Source organism: Netta rufina (assembly GCF_964035555.1).
Source record: "Netta rufina genome assembly, chromosome: 15".
NCBI lineage: Eukaryota > Metazoa > Chordata > Aves > Anseriformes > Anatidae > Netta > Netta rufina.
In genome coordinates, this window is record NC_140138.1 from 3,453,430 (window position 1) to 3,465,711 (window position 12,282).

Below are 12,282 nucleotides of genomic sequence, written 5' to 3' on the forward strand. Positions count from 1 at the left end.
TTTGGCTTATCTCATTTTAGTATACTTGATCCAAACAGAGATAATTAAAAGAAAAAAAAAAAATGTGAAGCTCCCTAATACCATTTAATATCACATCTATACTTGTCATATAAGTACAATGCCTGTCTCATTTTTATTCAAATAGCAATCAATCAAAATTGTCTTTTGACAGGATTTTGACTACTTCTTATAATAACTAATAGTTCTTTTTTACCGTTTCTCAGTGGGAAAAAAAAAAAAAAAAAAGTAAGTGTGGGGGAGGGGGGCAGGGGAGGAATAGAAATGCTGAAAATAAATTTCAATTTTTACCCTTGAAATGACTAAGGAATTTTAAATGCCTGTTAATTTTCATATAAAACTGCAAACTGGGAAGGCCAGCTGCGTAGTCATCCACATAGGTTTTATAGGAGCTACACATACAATTCAGCCCTAGAATTCCAAGGTTAAAAGGCACAACCAAATCCAATAATGCAGGATGTTGAAGAATATAAAGATAGAGCATGGCAATCTGGTATCACAGTTGCATGGCACTGTGGTTGGCCGCTGTTCTGCTGATTCCACTGTGTGAGAATCAATCAATCAGAACTTGCATTTTGTGTGCATGCGTTGTCAAGTGTCATTTGCACTAGCATTTATAGGTTTCACTCCTCTGTAGTGTATTAACAGAATCTAAAAACCTGAGTTAATCTCTTATATTGGAACCTGAGGAATCTCATTTAAAGTTAATTGGTGCATTAGCTAAAACTACAGCTGCGTCCCATAATATATATTTATATATTTTCACAAAAACATGAATGCAGTTATTAGAACCAGGCGTTTAGACCCTTAGACCAGAATCCAGAACATCCTAGAGGAGGTATCCTAAAACCATGTAACGCTTCTTGCAATCATTCACAAAGAGCATGCTGGAAGTGAGTTAAGTGCTTTATTTAAATACATGGTGCTTCAGCACCCTGGAGAAGAAGAGACTGTCTGTCCTGGAGGGTGCAGGGCATATTTGTCCTCTTCTGCTCTTCATATGAACAAGAGATGAAATTGCTCTTTCCCAGTTTCCACATGAATCATAAGCATCAATTAATTTTATTGTCTTGTACTAAAATACAACAATGGTAGCAAAAACTAGGTGAATCAAGCATATGATCATAACTGTGTCTCCTTCACTGCTTGTGAAAGCAGACATGCTGCTGGGAGTTGACTGATGGAGAAAATGGTCAGAAATAAACCTAGAATATATTTCCCATTTTTATGATGATTTCATCACTCTGTCCTGGTAGAATCTTATTCCTTTTCAATACTGAATGACGTTATTATCCCTTTTATACATTTAGAGGGATTTTTAAAAACATACTTTGATGCTGTTTCAGTGTATTTGTCAGCATACACTCTTTATATGGTAACCATGCATTCACTGAAGATGCAGCACTGGTAATTTCAGTAAAGCTGTATTTTAAATCATAACTCTCTCTGCTTTGTGTTAAAAGAGAGGAAACTTTTAACACTTAACATTTGCAAAATGGCCAAAGGTACTAATGTTTCAGTTAGATAAAACACTACTATTTAATGGTAATCAGGGCAATGTCTTCTGCAGTGTTCTCTGCCAAATGTTTTCTGTTTCATTAAATGACAATGAATCGTTCTTGTGCTATGGACTTTTTCTTTCTATTTTTGTAGATTCAGAGGAAACAAGATAATAAATCTAGTGATTGCGCAGAAAGGAATGTTTCAAGAAGTGAAAGAACCTCCTAATGGTGTTTGCAAATGGTATTTCTCCATGGAACTCAGAACATTGCTTTTTCTGTGTTTTGCTTTTGTTCTGATTGTGTTTATTAGAAGGAACAAAAGGGACACCTTTAAAAATAAAGCCAAATCTTTAATTGTAATAACTCTTTTAAGAATAGATGAAATTACTGATACACATTGCACTCAAAGGGTTTTTAATATTGCACACAAGTGATAATGGACTCAAAAAAAAAAGGTTGAAAAGACGGATTACAAAACTAGCAATAAATCAATCGAATGGTTCTGGTAATATGTCTCATATCCGCAGTGTATGATGTTTAGTTTATGATATCTTAAGATCTCAAAAGCTGATATATTCTTCCAGTAATCAGTGTTCTGATCCATTAGTTTTTACAATGTAGAGAGATGTAACTGTTTTTACATAAATTATTAGTATTATAAAATCACACTTGCCATTCAAGACAAAACCAAGAATTAAAAAAATATATATACTATAATTTAAAGACAAAAGACAAAAGAAAGCCAAGAATTTAAAAATAATAATAATTTAACTATAGGATACACTGTACACTGCATCAACTGCACACTTGTGCATGTTATTCAGTGGAAGTCTTTATTACACTTACTTTATTTTTTATTTTTTTATTTTTTATTTTTTGTCTAATACGTAGCCTGAACAAGTCTATATTCAGCCATTATAAATATCTTGCTATTTTCTATGGTATGGAGATTGGTACATAATATTGGCATTTTTACAGAACGTAAGAGACAGGAGCAAACCACCCCAAAATATATATATTCTGAAGCAGAATATGTTTTTTATATTTTATTAATATATCTTAAGTATTTTGAGTAGAAACATGTCAGAAATAATTGTACAAGATTGCATCTGAATGTTAATAATAATGACTTTGAAGGCAAAGGAACTTTTAGCATCGAAGTTGGTAAGATTAAGTTTTCATCAGGCATTCGTCAAATTAAAAGTATTGCTAAATCACTGGATTCAAACTCATGAAAATATCCACATAACAACAAACCAATCCAAAACTCTTGTATGTACTTTTAGACTCTACATGTGCAGTTCAATGAAAAAGTATAAAAAATTATGGATTATGGCTTTTAATCAATCCAAAAAACATAATTTTGGTTTTATTAGACTTTTGTGGAGTAGTAAACTCTGACACTGTGAACTTTTCCTAACATTGCATTGTTTTTTTTGTGTGTGTGTGTGTGTTTTTTTTTGTTGTTGTTGTTTTTTTGTTTGTTTGTTTGTTTGTTTTAAATCAAAATGTAAGGTTTGTCAGTTTGGGTGCCTAATGTGATATTTACAGTCCTTTTCACATGTGAGTGGCAGTTGGCCTCTCTGAAAGCAAAGATGTGAACTATGTAAAGCTTGATAGATGTCAGTCAGTGCTCTAAATGTGATTGGGAAGTGAGCTGGATGTTTGTGAAACTGTGGTATATGTTGAACATATGCTGATTCTCATGAAAGGCATGTAGTACTCTAAGTCTGTGACTGAAACCAATTCATTCTCAAGCCCTAGCCATATGGAAAGACTGCAGGAAAGTTCGGAGCTAAAATCAGGACAGCTGTGTTCTTGGAGCTTCACTGATGATAAAATTGTTGTTGGACAAAGACATTTTCTATTCTGGGAATATAGATGCAAATGGATGTGTAACTTTTTTGTATTCATTCAAACTAAATAAAGAATATAAAGGATAAGGGCAACCTTACCTTATCAGATCTCTAAACTGATGTTTACTGCAACTGTTAACTCTCTAATATTATCTTTTACTTGTCTGCACTCTTTTATTTCTCTTGCACTCTGATATGCTTTTGCTGCCATCTCCCTCTGCTCTGTCCATCCACCCAAGTCGATAAACACAGTTTCCAAGTCATGTAGCCAAGGTAACATGCTGTCTATCAGTGATCTGGTACAGCTGGAGAAACTCGAGTTGTGTGTCTGTGCTGCTCCTCCCAGCTCTTACTTCACTGAGCCCTTTTTTGAGGTAAGGTGTAGGGTGGGCAGAGCTGAGGCCAAATCTGAAAGCAGCACCAAACAGCTGGGGAGAGATTTGGGATCTGGTACATATCATTCTGGTTAGGGCCAGGGGGTATATGGCCCCCTTCTTCCCCTGCTTTAAACCCAGACTAGTGCTAGTGCTGGTGTCATTGTGGCACCGCTTTTTTTTTTCTTTTTTTTTTTTTTTTTTCTTTTTTTTTCTTTTTTTTTTTTTTTTCTTTCTTCTCAGTTCTAGTCATATGTTGTAGTGTATTGTATGACCCCTCGCTACAAGAAGGACATTGAAGTGCTCGAGTGAATCCAAAGAAGGTCAACCAAGCTGGTGAGGGGTCTGGAGAACAAGTCCTAAGAGGAGTGGCTGGGGGAGCTGGGATTGTTCAGTCTGGAAAAGAGAAGTCTTAGGGGTGACCTTATTGCACTCTACAGGTACCTTAAAGGAGGCTGTAGCGAGATGAGGGGTTGGTCTATTCTCCCACGTGCCTGGTGACAGGACGAGGGGGAATGGGCTAAAGTTGCGCCAGGGGAGTTTTAGATTGGATCTTAGGAAGAACTTCTTTACCGAAAGGGTTGTTAGGCATTGGAATGGGCTGCCCAGGGAAGTGGTGGAATCACCATTCCTGGAGGTCTTTAAAAGATATTTAGATGTAGAGCTTAGTGATATGGTTTAGTGGAGGACTGGTTAGTGTTAGGTCAGAGGTTGGACTCGATGATCTTGAGGTCTCTTCCAACCTAGATGATTCTGTGATTCTGTATAACTCCACATGTATATTGACATCTTTTTGCTTGTTAGATTGCTTTGTGGTACCTTAATACTTGGGAAAGGCTTCAAGCAAAACTTAAATGCTTAAATGAGGCCTGTAGTGTGCACTGGTAGAAAGGAGGTGTTTCTCTGTCACACATATTCGTAATGAAAATGTTTTGAGCTAGAAATTGGTTCATATTCTAAAATGTAATTAGTGTTTTTGTTTCAGTTTGGTTACTGGCTGAATATTAAGCTGAATTGAAACTAGCAGAAAGTAGATTAAATTAGTAATTGGGTTCATACAAGTGAAATGTGTTTATATGTTGTTACTGTTGTTTTCAAATTGCCTTGTTCACCTTTTGCTTGTTTGTTTTTGTTTTAGTAACTTGGTAATAACATGGTCAAAGGGAGGCAGTAGTGGTGCAGCTGCAATGTATTCTTTTGGTACTAGTTTACCAAAAAAAAATATTTGAAAAAAAAAAGTTAACTTAATATGTAAAGCTACAAAAGTAGTGCCACAGCATTTTTTCCAGTAAGCTTGGCACTCTTTGCTGAGTTTTGCACTATACAGCCATTAGTAGGCTGGTCAATGCATTGCTTTATGAGGCAATTATTTCAGCATACTCTATTCAAAATACACATTAGAACTTAACCTTCTGAATCCTGAAGTAGCATTTTTATCACCCAACATTAGAAAAGAGTTGGAGTCAGCAATTTTCCTTTTCTTTTTATGATCTGGTATCATTAATAAAGCATTGGGCTAGTAGCTTCTTACAGTTCTCCAGGATAATTTGTGACACAAAAGGTGCTACTCTGATACATTTGTCTGTTAACTTATTCAATAACAGGGAAAACACAAAAATTGTTTAAAAAATAAAAATGACTAAGGTGGGAAAAGAGCTCTTGAAACAAACTTAGGACTGATATACAGCATATTAGGCCTTCTGCTACTGGATATACACAAGTAGAAATGGGAAGTTAATATGGAATTTCTAATTAGGGTCACATACTAATGAACTCCCTCTTCATGTTAGTTTTATGCCGCTTCAGAAATTCTGTATCATATGCTTAAAAATTTATGGCTAGAAACATTAATGAAAATGAGGCGTGAATTGGAAATTGTACTATTATGGAGATGAGTGTGGCCGTGGCTAGTCTGATTTCTAAGGAGGGATCCTTTTATTGCCATTTTTTTTGAGGGATGAGAAATGATACAAGTAAAATTAATGGCTAGACATATTCTTTGCCCTGACTTAGCCGGCGTTATTATATTTAAAGTTATAAAAGATGGATTTAATAAAATTTTGAACTAATTATAAGGAGAATTTTAATAGTAATTGACAGTATTCTTTAAGAATAAAACCTGTAAATTCGCTGAAGTGCTAAATTAATGTAGTAAAATCCACGTTTTTATAAGCTTATACATATGCTTATATATAACATGCACAGCTCTGTATATAAATGTGGACACCCTTACGTGAAGTGAACATATTTATATTGACTTTGTTGCTAAGGGCTGTCTTCTTTTCTTGATGTTTGACAGCACAATTGCTCTTAAATTCTGTGGATTAATGTTTGAGCCAGAACTGGCATTTTAGTCTCAGGTATCTTGTAAAAATCAATTGGGCTTGCTATTTAAAATGTCAAAACCCCAAACACTATCTGTTGTATTGTTTCTTTTGGTCCCACTAAAATTATCATGCAATCTTCTATAAAATATATTGAAAACATCTGGTAGTCTGTCTAGTTGGAATTGCCTTTGGAAATAGTCTAGTAACTTTTGACAGCTTAACTTTACAAGGATATTGATTTCACTGTGGTTTTATCATGGAAAACTGATGAATGGTCAAAAGCTGGAAGTGATGTAAAACTAGGTTTATAGTTTTTATATGAAATGCATGTAATAAAGTAGGTTTATAAAACATAGTAAGGTATACCCTTGTGAGAACATTAGAGTTCAAAAAGAATTTTGCAGCACCCTTTTGTTGTAGATTACTTGGCCTAGGGACACTAAAAACATTTCAAAGCTTACTAGAGATGAACAAAGAAAGGAACATATTAAAAGCAGTAACATACATTGCTAATAATTATGTGATATTTGTGAGAATATAAGCTTGAATAGAGCACTGCTTTATGACTATATTTTTTTTCCTTTTGAAATATGCCATTAATACTATACAGAAACCAATATGGGAAAAATATTGTTTCCTTATTCCAATAACAAGGAAAAACAGACAACAGAAACAAGTAACTGAAGGGGCATGTAACATGGGAAACAGAAACTGCAATTTGGATGGAGAAATGTGTTTTTTGTAGAACTGAAGAACCAAATAGGAAGAATTAGAAACAACATTGGCTGTCTGTGTTCCACTGACTGCAATAACAGAAAGTAAGGATAGTATAGGAAATAAAATTGATTTCTTTCTGGAGAACATAATTACCTCACTGGCCAATTAAATATAAACACAATGAGACAGTGTTGAAGTAGAAACACTCGTGTCAGTTCTACAGAACAACACATGAGTGTGTGTCTAAAATCCCCTGAAGGTCTGAGGTGTGTGTTAATCTAGAGTCTGATTAGGTCCTATTCTGTGAGGGGATGTGAGCGACAGATGATGTAGGGTTCCTTTTGGATCTCAATAAGAAAAGCCCGGCAACAAATGGCTTAATAAAATAGCTGTTTTAATAAGACAGAATAAAAAGAACAATATAGATACTGAGTAAATCTTACGTCCCTTCAGATGCTGGGAACCCCATGTTCATGTGGCATTGGATGGCCTCTGGATGGATTTTTCCACAACACTTGCGCAGATCTTGTCCATGGAGAGAGGTTCTTCTTTTTTTGGTCATTCTAGCTATCATATCATTTCCTTACAAGAAAGTAGCTATTTTTAAAGGATGTTCATATGAGAATGTCTTGCTGCACTGTCTTGCTCAGCTTGCACAAAGCGAGGCCGGGCAGGCAGTGTTCTCTGTCAAGTATGGGGTGGGAGCTGCCCATGGCTCTGAGCTGCCTGGATCTGATCCCTGTCTGCAGGGGACCTGTGCCGCATAGCACAGCCTGAAGGCCGTGCTGGATGTGCAACAAGTACAGCATTGCACAGGCCTGCACCTGCTCAGGTCAACAGATACAAGGATCACCAGCTCCTTGATGTACAGTGGTCACCCTGTCTCAGGTTCGCTACAGGTATCAGTACTGGATTCAGACTGTGTAAAGGCTAATGTCAGTCTCAGACAACTCTCCTTGAATGCTGAAGATGGATGCAATGAAATGAGAGCAATTACCGAGCTGTTTCTGAAGATTCAGTTAACCCTGCTCAATTGCCAGTCCTCCAGAATAGATGCTGTACTCCTTCAGAAATGTCATCAGTTCAAACTATTACAGGGAAAAAAAAAAAAAAAAAAGAGAAAAAAAAAAGAGGAAAAAAGGAGGAGGAATAAAAAATATGTAATTGGAAAATTCTATATTATAGATGAGATTAGCAAAGCTGTCTCACACTCCTCTCCCACCCACAATTAACACTGGCAATTGTGGAATTTATTAACAAAAAAAAAAGTCTCTGTACAATTCTTTAAATATTCTATGTTTATTGTGACGAAAACAACAGCAACAATAACATCAATAACAAAACAACTTTGATCAAGATATCTTGAGCAAAGATAAGGCTATCATGTAGATTAGCATCCAGACCTTGGTGTAATGTTTGGGAATGATGTGGGCCCACTGGAGAGAATTCAGAGAAGCACAATGATGGTAAGCAGAGCATATCCTACAAAATACGATAGGGAGGAAAGAGGGAACCAGTCCATCTTTCTAATTCCTCCATGCCACTATGTGATGAAAATATTTCCCTTCTCACACCTCTCTTTCAGGCAGTGTTTATTGTCTGTTCCATGTTCCCTTTTATAAGAACAGCTCTGTACCTTCATTAGCCTTTCTGCTTCTGATTTGCATTCTCATTAAATGAGGTACAGCAAATGAGTGACTTGTTGAAGGGTGCACTGGGAACTCAAGTCTCCAGAGTTTTTGACGAGTGTAGTAATCACTAAACCATTATTCTCTAAGAATATAAGAGAAGCCTTAAAAAGATTAAAATATATATAAAAAATATATATAAAATATATATATATAATATATTTATAAAGAAAAAAAGAAAGTTGCCTCACCCTAACTAAAAGGACAGTATTCCTTCTAGGGAGAAAGAATTTTTAAGAGATGCAACTGTAAATGGAAAAAGGAACAGAACATGAATCTTATTGTAACCTTCTATGTTCTTCAGTGGCTATCTTTGACGTAGGGTCACAGGATCACAGAATGGTTTATGTTGGAATGGGCTTCAGTTCCATTTGCTGCCCCTGCCCCAGCAGGACCACCTCGAGCAGGGGGCCCAGACCTGTGTCCAGGTGGCTTTGGGAGATCTCCAAGGAGGAGATTCCACAGCCTCTGTGGGCAACCTGGGCCAGGGTTCAGTCATCCTCACAGGAAATAAGTGTTTCCTGATGTTCAGACAGATCCTCCTGTGTCAAATTTGTTGCTTCTGTTGCGCCTGTTGCTTCTTGTTCTGAAACTGAGCACCACTTAAAAGACCTGTCTCTGTCTTCTGTGTACCCTTTTTTCTCCAGACTGAACAGGACGAGCTCTCTCATCCTCTCCTAATAGGAGAGATGCCACAGCACCTTCATCATCTCTGTGGCCCTGTGTTAGACTATCTTCAGTATGTCCAGATCTCTCTCATAATCTCAGAAACCATTGGACAAAACTATGGAATGAGGTAGGCCTTTTTACCAATGAGTAGAAATGGCCTTTCTACCTTGCCTATCTCATACCCAGGGATTCCATAGGATCCCCTGAGGTATCTGGGTCTGATTAATAATTTTATGCTGGGAAATTATACTTCCAAGTGTACATGTTCTCTTCCAGAATCTGGGCAATATTTTCCGGGCCCACCTGTCCCCACATAACCACCAAAATCTGGTAGGGGCCAAGCATATGGGTATGCTGCTCATGGCCTTACTCTTCATCTGAACTGTATGATTAAGGTAAATTCCTTTGAGGGTTACGTCCAAATCCTTTAACCCCAATTTGGCTATTGTTTGGATGGATGATTCTTCTTGCAGATTTCTAATAGTACAATTTATACTGATCACATTAAAACTTCCAAAGTGGGGAGCAAAACTGCAGGTTCCCATTGACTTGCTCTTACATCCCTCTAGGAATATTCCTCTATTTAGAACTTGGAGGGTAAATCTGGGTCCCTTTCCTTCATCTATCACATTTTCTTTACACTGTAACTGAGACATGTTCCCAGCCTTCCACATATTGACACCTGTGGCATTACTGATCAAAGTCCAATTTGAGGTCATAACTGTAAAGCGGTATTTCTCAGTCTCCCCTTGGCATGGCCATGCAGACCCAACAGTTTTTGGCTCCAGTCAAATTGACTCACATAAATGTCAATTTAAAGTAGTAATTGGTTTCCCATGAGAGAGTAGAACCTAACCATAGGCTGAATAAACCCCATATTATTGTCCATCTTTTCGCTGAATCCAGAGTTTCAGCGGTCCTGCAGGTGCTGACTCTGATCATGGCTTAGATGCCCTCTTTATTCTGGTGTGATGTATGCATGATTCTTGTTCCTTAATCTTGACTGCTGTGTAAGTAGTCAATAACACCTGGAATGGGCCTTCCTATTTTGGTTCCAAAGGTGAATCTGAAAGATATCTAACATATACATAAGCCTCAGGTTCAATATTGTGCACCCCATCAAGATCTTGGGCCCTAGTTCCTAGGACCAGCTTCGTGACTTCCCAAAGCTGTTTCTGCAGGTTTATTATATAATCTGACAATATCTCGCTGCCAGCCTGAGTTGATATTCCAAACTGTACCATATATTCTGTACAATATTTTGAAAGAACTCAACCCCTCCTTGGTCCTGGACTCAGTCCTAATTCTCAGAAGTGCTAAAGGCAACGATTGACGCCAGGACAAACCGGCCTTCTGTCCTAATTTTACAATCTGTAATTAGGTGTTTTATTTTCTCTACTTGACCACTCGATTGAGGGTTAAGTGGGGTATGTAGTTGCCAGTCTATTCCCAGAAGCTTACTGTATTGTTGAACAACCTTCAAAGCAAAGTACATGGGTTTGTCATGATGGGGTGTAGGTCTTCAACAATTTTATTAACAGCTCTGAGATCCTGTACTACTTGATAACTACTGTCTGACTTCCTAACCGGTAGAATGAATGGGGGTGTTATATTCTGATTCACAATCTGTTAATAGACTACACTTGATGAACCGGTCAATTATTGGTCAGATCCATTCCCTATCCTCCATTCTAAAGGGATATTATCTAATTCTTACAGCCTGTGCCCCTCCCTTGAGCCTGACTAGTATCAGGGAGCATTTTTCACTCTTTCTGGTGTTTCTGAGGCCCATGCTCCCAGATATACTTAGTTCTGAACTTCTTCAGGTGTTCAGGTGAACTTCTTCTGAATTTCTTCAAGGCAACAGGAATGTTTATGAGAGCCAGGCTCAAAATTTCCACTAACTGGTCATTTTCTACCTGGAGTTCTACTTTCCCTTTTTCAAATCTTATTTCTGCTTTTAATTGTTCTAATAAGTCTCGCCCTAATAAGGGCCTTGGCATATTAGGCATATATAGAAATATATCTTGTTGGGTATGCTTGAATCCTGATTCAGTATACTGAAAGAAGTAGAGTAGCTTTTTGATGACTACTAACCACATGAATTTTGAAAAAAGTAAGATGTTGTCTGATATGTTCCATACATACTGTCCTGTGCTGCATTCAGTTTTTGGACCAATATTTATTCTCAGCATGTTGGAGTTATGATTATTTGAAACTTTGAAACATGCAGTAACTGTGATGGACATTATAAAGTATGCTGGCTTACAATTGCAAACAAGAAGCATTCTACTAACCCTTCTCTGTACTGAGGGACCATGAAAGTGGTTATCACAATGGGGTTGCAATATACTCTCAAGGAAATAAAGGGATGTTAGTTCACATTAACTGAAGTCTTTTGAAATTCATTATTCTTACACTCTACTCTGAAAGAAATCTCACAGCGGACTGTAAACTTATTCCTCTACATTAGAGAGGAACTCCAACCCTTCTTTTAATTGTCAAAATATTGCTAGCACTAACTGATTTTTCAAATATACTTTTTGTAATTGATTTGTAAGCTGATTTTTTGCATTGTTTATGTCCTTGTAGTCTCCAATAAGAAATTATTGCACATAATTTCAACAAAATACTTTAAAACTTTTGGAATTTGAGACATTTATGAATGCTATAACATAAAAGCTAAAATAAGTTGATATGAAAACATTGCAGCACATCACTTGATGAGGTAACTTAATAGGATTGCTACTAGCAAGCTTACTCTTAATGGCTTTTACAAACTATGGTTTATTATATCAAACTGCTGCTATAAAAAGTAGGAAAATAAAGAGAATGTGTAACACATTAAAAAAAAAATACACACTTAACTTACAAGCCTGTCTGAGGTTTATTTTGCATGTTTTTATTTTGTTAGTAGGATAAATAATTATAAATAAATAAATAAATTGTGACGATCAGCAGCAAATCAAGGTGTGGATTAGGTGACTGTCCAATACCACTGCTCTTGTTAACTCCTAGCTAAGATGAATAGCCTAGCTCCTTCTCATTTTATTGCATTTTTTAGAGGAACAGATGTACTGCATTTTTGATTCTGCAGGACAAGTCAACAGGGACAGATACAAATGGAAAAC